Below are 12,511 nucleotides of genomic sequence, written 5' to 3' on the forward strand. Positions count from 1 at the left end.
GGTGATCAATGCCAAATCAGATCAGAATAATCAAAGTGTTTTTTTTGTTAGTTTTTTTAAATCAAAACATTTTGATCCTGTTCTTCCTCTAAATTCACCTCCACACAACATATGTCTAATCATTTGTCAGTTAAAACAACAAGAAAATTGAATACTTGGTAAGTAATTTTAAGTAATATACTTCGGTAAAATGATTATTTTATTAATGTTTTTTTATTAAAATATATATAAAAAATCCAATATAAAATATACAGTAGTCAACATTTGAAGAGGATCAAAAAAGTTAATCAAAGTTGTCCTAAGGCAAGAACGGGTATTGCTTTTGTTTTAGGACAACTTTGATGAAAGGTTTTGATCCACTTCAAATGTTGACTACTGTATTAAATAAAATATATTATATACAAATTAATAAAATATGTACATTTAATATAAAATGTAGAAATAAAATAATATAATTAAACAACTGTATAAAATCAATAAGTATTCGGTTTTCTTAGTTTTATTGACTTTTTCTGTTTTTCACAGAAAAAAATCCATATTTTATTTGATGTATATGTGCATGTATCTACAAATGTATATATGTGAATGTGTGTATATATAATATTAATATAAGGCAGAATATATATATATATATATACACATACAAAGTATACTTCAGAATTCCATCATAAAAATGATAAAGAATTAAATACAAATTCACTTAAAAGTAGAAAGATAATATACATTTTATTTAGAAAATTACTTTAAGAAAAGAAAAACATTTATCTTCAGTGCTCTTTGAAGACTGTTTATCCAAGCCTCAATCAGAAGGCTCAATTCAATTCAGTTCCTCTGAATGCAGTCAGACAACACTGAGCGGGTGGATTGGCGCCGAGTCAACAGGAACTGTGTCATCACCCCAGAGAGTCAGCGTGCCTCAGACTGTCAGCACATTCTGACTGCCTCCACTCCAGGTCTGTGGACTGAGAGAGATGTAAAAGCATCCCTCTGCTGCTGTAACTTCGGTGAAAAGTGCTTTAACAGGGGTTGAGGTGCTGCGGTGTGGCCACTGTGTGAACTTTACAGGCCACTGAAACCCAAACAAGCACACTAATGTAACACAACACAAGGCAAACAACTATTGTAAATCATGAGGTCATTACGTGTTCATCACTGGAGCTAATTCTGTAGTGGTTTAGCCATTATAGCCACATTCATCATTCTCTTGCAAATTATATACAAGTGACAGGTGCTTCATTCCGGACCTGACTCAACCTCAGCTTGGGTCAGCCAGGGCCAGAATAATCAAACTCAGATTGACCCGAGCGACGGCTGTCGAGTCAGCACACTGGCACGCATTAAGGGTTAATTTCATGAGGGTTTATTAAAGCATTCAGGCTAACGGGCCATAGCGATGAGGTAATGCCTCCGAAAGGTCAAGGTGACCTTCCTCCCATCCTTTTCATTCATTGTATCGACGTTCATCAGTCTGCATGTCTGATATGGCATCCTTTCTGATATACCCATCAACTAATCCTATTTTCTGCTTGATCATAATATTCAGTGCTCAAATATGTTTTAGTACTGTATTACGATTTCCCATAGCTGCACTAGTGTTATGTCTTTTCAATCAATCCGTGGTCTCTTTCTTCTCACATTACAACAGAAAACCTCAAAATTATTCCTTTATGATAGAAATGTTGAATTTTCTGCAGGCATTACTTCAGAATGATCCTTCAGAAATCTTTTAGTAAAAATTTTGAAAACAGCCTTCTTTGGGGGGGGGATTTGTTGCATTTTTTTCAAGATTATTTAATAAAGTTGAAATGACCAGCATTTCTTTCAAAGAGACTGTTTGAAGTGACTTTGCCGTCACTTTGGAACAACTGAATGAAATTTTTAAACTGTAGTGTATAGTATTTAATTAAAAAAAAGTTACAAATATAATATTTTATATTACATAAATATAAAACTAACTTATCCTATTTCACAGCTTCTTTCTTTCTTCTCACATTATAACATAAAACCTCAAAACAATATTGTGAAATATAACTCAAAATAATTTCAAATTTTTAATATACTTAAGTGGAATTTATTCCTTTGTGATGGCAATGTTGAATTTTCTGTAGGCATTACTCTAATATTAAGCATCACAAGATCCTTCAGAAATCACATATTAACATTGAAAAGATTTTTGTTTTTTTTTGTAGAAAAAGTTAAATTTTTTCAAGATTATTTCTTTAAAAAAGTTAAAATGAACATTTATTTCAAAGAGACTGTTTGAAGTGTCTTCACTGTCACTTTTGAACAAAACCTTTTTAAATGACCCAAAATTTTTAAATGGCAGTGCGTAATAATTAGAGAAAAAAAAAACAAGTTTCAAACATTACAAATATAAAAACTAATCCTATTTCATGGCTATCTGTTTGATTCTGGTTGGTCAATCACAATATTCAATGGTCAAATGGGTTTACATAACAGCTAAACTGTATTATTATTTCCTTATTATACTCCTTCAATCACATGGTCTCACAAAAAAAACAATATTTCAAGTCCATTTATGTACAGGTGCATCTCAAATTAGAATGTCATGGAAAAGTTCATTTATTTCAGTAATTCAACTCAAATTGTGAAACTCGTATTAAATAAATTCAGTGCACACAGACTGAAGTAGTTTAAGTCTTTGGTTCTTTTAATTGTGATGATTTAGGCTCACATTTAACAAAAACCCACCAATACAACAAATTAGAATACTTCATAAGACCAATAAACAACATTTTTAGTGAATTGTTGGCCTTCTGGAAAGTATGTTAATTTACTGTATATGTACTCAATACCTGGTAGGGGCTCCTTTTGCTTTAATTACTGCGGCGTGGCATGGAGGTGATCAGTTTGTGGCACTGCTGAGGTGGTATGGAAGCCCAGGTTGCTTTGATAGCGGCCTTCAAGTCATCTGCATTGTTGGGTCTGGTTTCTCTCATCTTTCTCTTGACAATAGCCCATAGATTCTCTATGGGGTTCAGGTCAGGCGAGTTTGCTGGCCAATCAAGCACAGTAACACCATGGTCATTGAACCAGCTTTTGGTACTTTTGGCAGTGTGGGCAGGTGCCAAGTCCTGCTGGGGACTGAAATCAGCATCTCCATAAAGCTTGTCAGCAGAAGGAAGCATGAAGTGCTCTAAAATTTGCTGGTAGATGGCTGCGTTGACTGTGGACTTCAGAAAACACAGTGGGCCAACACCAGCAGATGACATGGCAGCCCAAATCATCACTGACTGTGGAAACTTCACACTGGACTTCAAGCAACATGGATTCTGTGCCTCTCCATTCTTCCTGCAGACTCTGGGACCTTGATTTCCAAATGAAATGCAAAATTTACTTTCATCTGAAAAGAGAACTTTGGACCACTGAGCAACAGTCCAGTTCTTTTTCTCTACAGCCCAGGTGAGACGCTTCTGACGTTGTCTCCGGTTCAGAAGTGGCTTGGTAGCCCTTTTCCTGAAGACGTCGGAGCGTGGTGACTCTTGATGCACTGACTCCAGCTTCAGTCCACTCCTTGTGAAGCTCTCACAAATGTCTGAATCAGCTTTGCTTGACCGTATTCTCAAGCATGCAGTCATCCCTATTGCTTGTGCACCTTTTCCTACCCAAATTCTTCCTTCCAGTCAACTTTGCATTTAATATGCTTTGATACAGCACTCCGTAAACAGCCACACCTTTCAGTAACGACCCTCTGTGACTAAACCTCTTTGCGGAGGCTTTCAGTAACGACCCTCTGTGACTAAACCTATTTGCGGAGGCTTTCAGTAACAACCCTCTGTGACTAACCCTGTTTGCGGAGGGCGTCAATGTTCATCTTCTGGATCATTGCCAAGTCAGCAGTCTTCTCCATTACTGTGGTTTCCAAAACAAGAGATACCGGAATTTATACTGTTGGGATGGTCATTAATTGAAACTCAAATGTAAATATTCTAATGTTTTGAGATACTGATTTTTGACTTTCATGAGCTGTAAGCTCCAATCATCAAAATTAAAACAAAAACAAAAAAACTTTTGAAATGTTTAACTTTACATGCAATGAATCTAAAACGTTTCACTTTTTGAAATAAGAAAAAATGAACTTTCACGACATTCTAAATTTGAGATGCACCTGTATTCATTTGACAAGTAGCAAGGTAATAAGCAGGACATTTTAGAGTCAGTCGGTCACTGATCACCCTGTCAGGGTTTATTTAGTGATAATGACCAATTGACTATACAATACGTCTTACATATTTCATTAAAAGTAATAGTCTTGACGTTCATGGTTACATCTGTAACTTTACATCTCATTTTTCTGTAAAGGCACCAACACTCCCCCAGCAATAACAATAGACAGCAATTCATCATATGAGGGTCTCCAGGAATACTAAAAGGAAGAGCGCAAACATGAAAACTGAGACGACTGGCAGGCGAGAACATACAGAGGTCAGGCCTGTAATCATCTGACCCGATCAATAATTAACCAAGGTCACCTTTAATGACTATTCATGACATATATTATTCATAAACACTGTATGAAAAGAGAGGTGGAGAGACTGTGAAAGTGAGACTAAGGTCATCACCTTAGTAGATAGACAGAAAGACAAATTAATTGAGAACCAGCACACAGGTCTTTCTCAAGAGACATAATTCACATGCTCCTGTTGGTAACGTCAAAGAAATGTGTATACATGAAAATCTGAACAGATTTGCTCTGTGATGCAGCAAATTCCTCTGTAGTTCCCATTCGAGGAATCACCACAGAGCTGGAACCTGTAATATAACTGCAGTTCACTCAAATGCCACAAGAGGTTCAAAGAGACAATCATCTCCACGGGAAGGTGTGCGGTGAGAGGACTGAGGAGTGTAAATGCTGGCAGTCGAGTGTGGCAGGAACTCTCGCGCCACAAGGCAAAATTGAGAAAGTTTGAGCCAAACTGGAGTCTTTGTTCATATCCCACGTGGCAGAAGGGGATTTCCTTGCTCTCCCTCACTCTGACGCACTTTCACTACACTAAACACGGGAACAGATACAGATAAATGATGCAATGTCGAGCAATCCAGAGGGATCAAGGCAAATTCTTGACTCTGCCGGGCAACCTGCTAACCCTGTGATGAACCCTCATCAGCAAAAACTTGATTATGGATTGCAAACATTTTGCAATGTATTGCTTCAGACAGTAAGATGTGTGGGTTTTGTACAAAGAAATCAAGTTTTGTGGGTTTTGTGCATATTCCTGCAATGCTGATCGCATTTCACATCTTGTCCTAATTGTTTTTTTATTGTATTACTGTTTATACAATAATGCTCAAAGATTTGGGGTCAATAAGACTTTGTAAAATAAGTCTTATGCTCAACAAACCTGCATTTATTTGATCAAAAATACAGCAAATAACATTTTTAAAATATAATTTATTCCTGTGATGGTATAGCTGAATTTTCAGCATCATTACTCCAGTCTTCATCAGTCAGTCTTTGTGGAAATCATTATATATATTTTTTCCAGGATGTTTTTGATCTATAGAAAGTCTAAATTCCTTCATACTTATTCCTTTTCCTTTGAAACAGGAATATTTTGTACCATTGTTCATTTCTTTACTGTCACTTTTTATCAACTGAATGTATCCTTGCTCACAAATTTAAGAATTTCACAGTAATGTGTATATTTAATTTAAATAAAACTATTAAACATGTATTACAAATATAAGATTTTAAATGCAAAATCTAAAAGGATTTGTCTCTATACTGAGACCTGAGACCATAAGCATACATTATGGATTCCTATTTATCTGCTTATACTGTGATTTTGGGTGAACAGTTCATTAAAAAGCCACAATGTCAGAACTAAATGTACAGCAAGACAAATGCAGATAAATACTGTATACTGTATAATATCCCAACAGAGGTGCTTGATGTACTATTCTCTATTAACGAAGCCTTTAGAGGGAGCAAGCTGCACACCTCTATTTTTCACCATCTATTTCACAATATTTCTGACCCATGGAAAAACTGCAGTCTTGAAGAGGATGATCTAGAGGGGTGATTTCAGAACACTTCAGGGACAGGGAGAGCTGAACAGAAACTATAAATGCTTAAGTGACAATCCATCTTTATATAATTACACTTTATTCAGTGCATCAAATTCTCTTCAGGACCCTCATTAGTCCATTTCTGTGAGCCATTAGCACAGCTGGTCTTGCAGGTGACAGCAGCCACACTGTTACGTTACATCACAGCCTGCCTCTAAAAATACGTTGCCATGGTGGTCTTATGAAACAAAGCTAAGACTGTACATTATTAGTAAAAAGCTCAGAATAAATGGCCACGAATCAATTACATTGATTTTAAGCAGCAAACTTGCGCATTCACCTGCTCTACTAGTGCCCAACGTCATCCCCAGTTTCAAACAACGGTCACTTCCCTTTGAAGTTGTCACCAAATATTTGCTGACATTGAGGTAGCGCGTGTCCTTTTCAGTGTTTACTTGCTAGTTTCCACTGAACTGGCCTTCTTCAGAGAGCTGGTACACGTGTGCCTGGCCTGCTGCCCTTAGATAAAGAACAGAGAGAGTTAGCAACAGGGGAGGGGAAAAAGGAAAAAAGTGATAAGAAAAATAAATTGGCTGAAAAACTAGAGAATGTGAGGGTCAAATGAGTTCAGGTGCCCCTTGAAGGATGTGTAACCTGTAATACTATATTTAACGCTAAAAGTTGTGAGAAAGTTGGGATTAAGAAACAGGACCTCTGATACAGGACCACCCAGAAATGATAAAAGTACAACATGTCCCATGATAGAGGTGAGAGACCACTTTACAAAAGGAATTCGGTCTAATTTGAATCCTCCAGCCGAGGGTACGGATAACTGATACACAACCTCTTCATTCTAAAAGAGGAAACGCATGACATTTAAACAAGGTGGAAATATTTAGAGAACTGTTCTTTAAATTTGGGTAACGTCTACCCTGCTAGGCCGATTTGCATTTATTTAATCTTTCCTAATGCATGCTAGTTTGTTTACAATACATAAAGCCCTTTAGCTGCCCTGCTGTCTGAGATTCATGGTTTCTGTTACACAGGCGGTCACATGGTCACGGTGGCAGTCAGAGAAAGAGGATTATGAGAAAATCCACTGACGAAACAGTCTAGCCAGATTGGGCGTGCCCTGCGTTGACCCCCACCCCTCATAGTGTTATTAGAGAGCACTGGCTGCATCCCGCTCTCCCATCATCCCTGGCGTTCACATTAATCTAAACAGAGGCTTCTCAATCCCCAAAACCAGATCTGAAGCAATTCCATTAAGCTGGTCTTTACCGGAGGTCCACGAGAAAATCCTCAGCCCAAAAGGAGTAATGGCTAGTCCCACTTAAACCATCTCACTATATATCTACAGTCACCTAATCATTAAAACATAAGGGCATTATAACCTTTACATTACCTATAGATTTTAAATGCATTCACAGATTAATACGCATTTTATTACTACAACACACTGGGTTCACTCTGGGGTTACACACTGTGCATACTGTGCTTAAACCCTTCAAAACAGAGAAAACCAGAGCAGGGAGAACCGTTATGAATGTTAACAATAATGATAAATATATATGTAATACATGTATGTTGGTTGAACCCTTTCTGAAAACTCCTGAAGACTTGAGCTTTTACCACCATTAAAACAATTTACCACCATGGATGCAGTATTTTGTGAGCAGTATATGGCACATGGAGGTGCACCTGACCTATTTAACATCTCTGGTGACATCAGCACTACGGTTAAAATGAGGTTGATGGCAGTGTGACTCATGGGTTCAGCAGAAGGTTGCTCTCTACTTCATGCTGCCTAAACACAGTTCAAGTTCAGTCCAATCCTCTGAAGGTCCCGCTGTCCGGTGTAGGTCTCTATCACAGAGGACGGCCTCTTCACCGTATTCCTCACCGGCAGGGTGAGTGATACTATGACTGGATTCTAGAAAACAAGTAAACGTGTGAGAGACCTGAAAGTACAATGTGACCTGTAAACAGGGCCGAGTAAAACATGGTCTGTATTCCCTAATATTGAATCATGTAATTTAACAATGATGGATGACCAGCTAATTTTATAGAGCTACGAGAATACATTTTTTTGCACGAAAATAATGACTTTATTCAACAATTTCTTCACTTCTGTGTCAGTCTTTCGTGTCAATTTTTATTTTTGGGTAATTTATCCCTTTAACTGCATGACGCCTATAGAAGAAAACATTAGCCAGTCTGAACAAAATTCAAAATTTCAATTCCACAAATACTGTCCTCATCTGCAATACAGTCTGTACTACTGCATTAAAAGGAGACACCGAGAAGTAGCAGAAAGAGAAGTGGAAAGAGAAACAACTAAAGAGGAGGGAATAAACATTCTCCCACATTGAAGAGTGCTCTCCATATTTACGGTTTTTCCTAGAAGGATTTTTCCTAGTACTCCACTCTGTCATTTGACAGAATGTACAGAAAGTCCAATCGACCGCAGCGTCTGGTTAGCAGAGTCTGCATTAAAAAAGACAGTCGAGATTTGCTCTTTCAGTAACTGATCCTGATCATGTTTATTTTTCATTTCAGCCTTGAGACATTACTCCACATTTGTGTGCTAATCACAGCACTGACCTGAAATGCTCCAGGGCCGCAGAATATTTTGTAGTACATTACACTGCACAGCTGTAGTGCAGACGCTGTTGCTCAAGTTTCACAGTAAGCAAGAGATTTCCCTACAGAAGACTTCAAATTCTCAGCTTCAGCATGCTTTGGGCTCATGCTCTCAGTCAAATTACGTCAGAGAGTGGGATTCACATGGACTCAGCAGCTTAAAAATCATAGCCTATGTAGTTATGGATCACTACATCTCAGACACCACAGTAATTTATCTTTATTATTGAGTTAAGGCCTTCAACCTCAGCCAAATCAACTAAGATTGAGCTGGAAAATATATCAGGCTGCATGAAAATCCCTCAAAATGTTCATGGTCTGCAATAGTTCCTTACATCATTAAAATTCACATAATTCACCACCACACGCCGTCGTTACTGCTTCAATCACTGGGTTTTTAGTTGTTCCCATAACAAACCACAATAGGGAGGAAACCGTGACAGGAACGAGTTGGTGAGGGAGGTGCGATCCAAAAAATTCTTGCTTCCTACCATGTGCTTCTCTCTTTTACTCTTTTTTTCTGTATGTGCTGACATGCACTTTGTTATGTTAACTATTTTGTGGCTTACGTCCTTTTCACATTCTTTCAGACGAGCAAGGTCATTGCAACTGTCAAGGAAAGTACTAGGCCTTCTCAGGATTCCAACTAAATGGGGAATTTCGTTTATCATTGATTACATAACCTTCAAACAGTGACGAAATTTCAGGTTTTCTGTATTCATTGTTGTGGATTCCATTTTAATGATTTAGTTAAATTTAAATAAATTCAATTTAAAATTTGAAAAATGTCTAACAAACCAAATTTAAATTTGTTCAACAGTAGGGCCCTATGAAATATATACATATTTATGATATACTTTTTTCTTCCAAAAATCTGTTTTATTTTTTTCTGGATTTATGATTTAATACAAATTTATCATCAAAAATGACATTAATCTTGCAGCTCTGGAGATGACGTTCATGTAGAATTCTGTAGCATTCTGCATTAAATTCCATTTTAATGACTGGATTCTTCGATTTCGTCTATATTTTCCCCATCGCTATAATCATAGGGCCCTAAGAAACCACAACATTCAGAGAGCCATGTCCGTCGCGAGAGTGATTTCCCACAGCAAGCAAACAACAACAGAGGTCTGACCACATCCAAACCCCGGCACCCAAACATATCCTCCTATCATAATATTGACTTCCTCTCTCAGTTGTTTCCAATGGACACTGTGAGAGAGGAGGTGGTTTCCACTAAAGGAGGACTGCATGTTTAGTCTTACGTAAGCATGTGTCAAATATGGAGAAAGAGAACAGGTAGGCTCCATGTGAGAAAACCTCAAACACGGCACATAGTCACAGTAGTTGTGAAAGTGAACACATTTAGCAAATTAATGGGAAAGTTCCCTCAAATTAAAACAATGCAGTCATTTACTCACCCTCGTGTTGTTCTAACCTCTGTAGTTTCTTTATTCTGTGAAAAATTTAAAGTTTGTTCAGCCATGTCAGAGCTGCTTTTTTCCCCATACAAGGGGACAGTGATTTATACATCCAAATTCTACTCTAATGCACAACTAAATGGTTGCAAGAAAAAAAATTAATTCTAATTTAATAATTTAATTAAACCTTTCAAGTTGAAAACAATTTTTAGTTCAGTTGACATTAAAATGTTGATTACATTAACTTAATATTGTGCGGAATTTAAACTCAAATTTCTGTGTTAATTGAATTTCTTTAAAAAATTAAAGTTGTAGTTGTAGACTCAGTTAAAATGGTCTTGTTAACTTTGGAAATTGGGTTTCTTTGAAAATTTCTAGTTCCCAGCATGCTTTGCACAGGACTGGATAAGCAGAGTAAATGTTAAAATTAAGTGTTATTTTTTGTGTCTTATGTTTAGTGAAGGGAAAGACCGGTTAGTGCTTAATGCTTGTATGTTTGACATTTAAAATAGGTTCTGTTGTGTTGAAGTTTTTGTGGTTACCATTGTGCTGAAGAGTAAACCACATGAAAGTAAACACTATTGTCTATTAGCAACGACTGTGCTAATGCCAGTGGCAAGTAACATCTTGTTTAATAAATATACCTGCTAAATAAATTACATCTAGCCTGTGCTATGATAACTGTTGATTTGAACTGAAAAAAGATCATATGAATTGGTTCCAGGCACACAAATCATTCATTTGAACTTCATTTTTGAGTAATCAACTTAAAAATGTGTTTGTTACAAATTAAGTTGTTCTAACTCCAACACTAACTAGTTTGTGGATTGAACAATTTCATTAATTGATGCAAACGGTTGCATTTTTTTTTTTTTTTTTCTTCGCAAACACATTTTTAGAGTGCACAAATGTGCACTAAACTTGTACCATCTGTGGCTTTAAATATGTGAGTGGATTCTGACTGGCTGTCAATGTTTGTATGGTTCAATACGGTTATTCATATGGCATCTTCATATTTGTTGTGTAGACTAATCTTCACACCTATCTGCATAGGATTAGAATAAATGTTAAGGCTTTACAGTTACAGCCAGGTATCATTCTTGATATGAATGGGTCCCTAAACATTGTTTCTGAAATCAGGGTTGAATCTGAAAGTTTCCATTCAGTATCCGGTACGTTCCAATCCTGATTTATAATACCGTGCACTGGTTTCCAAACGCCCTGCACTGCTGATGCTGTGTTGAATCTTGAGAAGGAATGTGACCGTGCCTTTTGTCCTTGGCTTGCACAGAGGACAAGTCCGCTTAGCTCAATTTGGCCTTCCCTGTCATTTACAGAGCAGATGCACTGCAAAAAAAACTTGCAGGAAATGAGAAATGACTGATAATGACCCTGACAGGTCAAATAACAGTTTACCAGTGATTATGTGGCTATAGAAGTGGAAAACGCTCAACATCCCGATGCCAAAATCATCTCACAAGGTACACAAAGCATTGTTCAAGGACTCTCAAAATGATTTATAATACTGACAGTCACATCCCTTTAATATTTCAGAACGATAAAGCATGAGGATCAGTCCTGTTCGACAAAGACACCATCTATATGCAAATTGCCCAACTCTCAAAAACACCACCACTCTAAGCCTTGACAAAACAGGGACTTTCAGTCATTTCTTAACATCAGCCGTTATTTCCCAACAGATTCCTGCATGAGCCGAGTGATAAAGCGAGTGTTTGCTGGTATTTGGGTTTGTCTGTGCAGGAGGAGTTCTGAGATTGGCTTCTCAGGAAAGAGCCAAGGCTGTTACGCAGCAGCTCAGTCTGACTGAGATTACAACAGACCGGTCAGCTCTATCAGAAAGAGAAGTGCTTTCTGTTGGAGAGATAACTCCAACACCGATCTGTACAAAACTCTTCTGTCTCACCTATCTCTGCTGCTCATTACTGTTCATATCTGGGTGGGGAGCACTTCCTGTTTTTAATCTTACAAATAAGCACAGGCCATCCACCGCAGTGTTCTGTTAGACACTCACACTACACACAAACAAAAACACACTAGGGTTGGGTCAGATGGGACAATTAGTCAATTACTGAGGTCTACAAGTAACTTTTTCCCCCTAATGAAATAAGTACATATGCTGATAATTAAATAATCTAAAAAACTGCATTAAAACTCCACAATTACATATTTTTAATAGTGCAGTCAAACGATTAATCACATTCAAAATAAAAAAATGGTTAAAATAATATATGCGTGTACTGCGTTTATGTATATATAAATACACAGTATATAATTTGAAAATATATACATGTATATACACATTTATATTTTATATAAATATATTTTCTTAAAATGTATACATGCACGTGTTTGTATCGATATTTTGGATGCGATTAATCATTTGACAGCACAAA

General features: G+C 37.1%; 1 long non-coding RNA gene across 2 annotated transcripts in view; it reads right to left on the reverse strand.

Annotated features, from left to right (window-relative positions):
- Positions 1–5,394: 5,394 nt before the first annotated feature.
- Positions 5,395–12,511, reverse strand: part of LOC306846026 — a 59,717-nt gene continuing 52,600 nt past the window's right edge. For both annotated transcript variants that reach the window (XR_013782037.1, XR_013782038.1), the window contains exon 5: positions 5,395–7,963. This is a non-coding gene — a long non-coding RNA (uncharacterized lncRNA). The remainder of the gene's footprint in view (positions 7,964–12,511) is intronic.

The sequence above is a fragment of the Barbus barbus genome (genome assembly GCF_936440315.1).
Source record: "Barbus barbus genome assembly, chromosome: 26".
In the NCBI taxonomy this organism is placed as follows: domain Eukaryota; kingdom Metazoa; phylum Chordata; class Actinopteri; order Cypriniformes; family Cyprinidae; genus Barbus; species Barbus barbus.